Genomic DNA, 3,482 nt, shown 5'->3' with positions numbered 1-3,482 from the left:
GCCTTAGCAACAGTGCGAGCATCTAAGCATCTAAGCCTCTTTCTTCTCTTTGAGCTGGCACCAGCTCCTAACAGGCCTGCTCGCTCTCCCTCCCTCCCCTTTCCCTCCACCCCGTCCTCAGCTGACCAGATCAGTTTGGGATTTTAAGGGGGGAGGGAGAAGCCAAGGCTTTGCTCTCTTTACAGCCAGCCTGTGTTCTCGCGTCGCTGAACCAGTCCCACAGAGAGAGGCCCCTTGACACCAGGGGCTCTGAGTGAGTGCAGTTCCCTCATTCAACTTGCGTCGCTTTGGGATTGCCCGTCACCAGGTCCCCGCCAGCTTCACAGTGTGGATTTTTGTCCAGCGACCTGAACATCGCTGCACAAGCCGGCTGGGGAGCACCTTTGCTCAATGAGCTTCCCATCCCTTTGCTTACCCCCAAATTGGGGTGGGGGGAGCAGTGAAACAGAGTCACAAAACTCAGCACGAATCCTTGGCCCTAAAATGTATGCTTTTAAAATATTATCTTTTATTTTTTAAATGTATGCTTTTTGAAAGCTAGAACAAGCTAATTCATCTCTCTGAGCCTCACTTTCGTAACTAGGTCATTGATGTCACCATAGCTCAGCGGGGTCTTAATTTGTATCTAAGGGGTGTGTGGGATCTGGGTGGAAATATTTCGTCTTTAGCCTCACTAACCTCTCACTGAAATGTAGCCTTTAGCATTTCCTTTAAGTATACATGCAGACAACAAACAGCAATAGTCGAAGTCTTGTGACTTTGCCACCAATAGAAGTCACAGACAATTTTCTACTGCGGTTTTTTATAGGTATTTCAAAATATTACTCCGATGAAATCACCACTATCTTTTTTGTTTCATTTAATAAACTATATTTTTGGAATGGTTTTAGAATTTATACAGAAGCATTAAGGCGGTATACGAGCCCCCGTGTACCCCATTCCTACTTTTCTCTGTTACTAACGTCTTACGTTAGTGTGGTGACTTTGTTACAATTAATGAACCAGTTTTGATTTATTAATGTTAACCAAAGTCTGTGCTTTTGTGGATTTTCTTGGGTTTTACCAAGTGTCCTTAATTCTATTCCAGGCTCCCATTTAGGACACCGCGTCACATTACGCTTGTCATCTCCCCTTAGGCTCCTCTGGGCTGCGATCGTTCCTCAGGCTTGTCTTGCTTTTGATGAGCTTCTCAGTTTTGAGGGGTACTAGTCAGGTCTCTCGTCCTCATCGTTATAATCTGTCTGATGCTTTTCTCATGGTGAGACTGGGGTTGTGGTTTATTGGGAGAATGACCACGTTGATAAAGTGCCATTTTCATTTTTATAACGTATCAAAGGTACATACTATCAGTGGGACTCATGGCTGTTAATGTTGATCTTGACCACCTGGTTGAAGGAGCGTCTCAGACTTGTCCACTGGAAAGCTACCCCTCCACCCTTGGCTATGTGCTCTTTGGACGGAAGTCACTATGCGAAGCCCTCGCCCAGGGGTGGGGTTACCTGCCTCCTTGAGGGCAGAGTACAGAGGTGACGGACTTGGAATTCTGCACAGATGTGTTTATTCTCACTAAATATTAATCTATTCAGTTATTTATTTATATCTGCATAGACTTGTGCACATTTATTTTATATTTTGGGTTTTAATCCAATACTATTTTGTTTTGTTTTTCTAATTGTTCCAGCTTTGGCCATTGGGAGCGCTTCCTGTGGGCTCCTGTGTTCCATTGACATGCTCCCTTTTGTGTGTGTGCGCGTGTGTGTATATGTGTGTGTATGTATGTATGTATGTTAGCATTTCCTTACTTTCTGGCACTACAAAATGCTCCAGGCCTACATTATATATTCCTTGCCACAGTCCTAGAATCAGCCATTTCTCCAAGGAGCCCTGTTCCCTTTTATTGGAAAATGTTAATAGAAGCTAGACCTGAGCTCTAGATGGGCTGATTCTGATGGGGCCTCATCCGCATAGGCTCTCTTAACTGAGAGAGCAAAGAAATACATATGTATACTGGCCCACGTACAGACACGTGTCTGTAAATATCTCTGTATGAACCACCTGTATCTGTATTGAGATAAACGAGTGCAAACTGATGTCTCCAACTCTGATCCATTAATACTTGGGCCTTTGGCTTCCTCCCCTTGCTTGTCTGTAAATTCCTACTCCAGCAGTGTGAAATGCGCCTCCTAACGCCCACTGACCGTCTGCTTAGTCATTCAGTTCCAGTACTCATGGATAGCAGTATCAGAATCCTTAACCCGTTGTCCCAGCATCACTATTTTAATGATAGTAGTTAATAGAAACACTTACGGCTTGTTATTTAGTGAGTTTAAACATTTCATTTCAATCGTTCATTTCATTCCGTATGTTTCTATATCACAAATTTGGTTTTAGAAATATTTAAAAAAACTAAAACTGCATTTTTTAAGTTGGTAGTTTCCTTTGAAATTCTATATATTATAGTTTATGAATTTAAAAGTGTTATTTTAAGAAGAGTTACATAGGCTGCTCCAGATTATGGAAGAGATCCTCGGTTAAGAGGCGAGGTCCCCAACCGTTTGGAGGTTATAATGACATGATGGGAAATTGCCTGGCACAGGCGTGAGGGGACGCTGATGCTTGATAAGGATCCCCTTGTCCACTTGTGCAGGCTGCCATCTCCTTTTAAAGTTCTAAATGCCTTGGAAGGGAGAACACATAAACCTTTTGGTCAATAATTCATCGTTTATAACTTAGTTGAAGGATTGGCTAGGTGTCAGGTATCAGAGGTCACGGTTCGCAGAAGGCTAAGGGGAGGGAGGAGGAAGGTGAGAGCATCGGAGGACCGAGATGGCTCCGAAGGTCAGGGCTTTGGCTGTTGAGCAGACCTGGGCTTGGACCCTTCCGTTCCCAGCCCGACTTTGTCTCACTTTTGAGATGAGAACAGTGGCTGTCACGTAGGCTTGTCCTTAAGAGTGAAGGTGGCTTTCCTTCAATTTGTCCCAGGCAGTGGGGGTTGAGCGTGGTGACTTGGGACAGTCCCAGGGCACGTCTTCGTGTCCTTCCTGGTGTAGTCTCCATGCCGTGAAGCCACACTCACTGGAGGTGCAGACAGTTTCGCGGAATAATTTAGGCTCCTTCATCCATCAGACCACACTCGCCAGTTGCTTTTTGTTCATGGGAGAGAAGGCGTGTTGATGGCGCCAGGGAAACGACAAAAAGTAAAGCTGTTAAATGACGGGAATTGCCATCTCGGTGTCTCTAGCAGACGTGGTATCTGCTGCTATATCGTGACAGGAGGCAAACGGGAACCAAAAAGAGAAGGATAAAAAGCGAGAGATGTCCTATGTCAACACACAGGGTCGGAATCTAACTTCTTGTGACTTGTCATCCACCAATACGTCAGACGATTTAATTTAATGATTGGAAGCTGAAGTGAGGTGAAGGTGATTGATTGATATTTTTACTTTATAACTTTTCATTACGCAATCCTTTTTTTTTTTTTT

The sequence above is a fragment of the Pteropus vampyrus genome, unplaced genomic scaffold (assembly GCF_000151845.1).
Source record: "Pteropus vampyrus isolate Shadow unplaced genomic scaffold, Pvam_2.0 Scaffold290, whole genome shotgun sequence".
NCBI classification, from domain to species: Eukaryota; Metazoa; Chordata; class Mammalia; order Chiroptera; family Pteropodidae; genus Pteropus; species Pteropus vampyrus.
Note: the sequence above shows the minus strand (reverse complement) of the source record.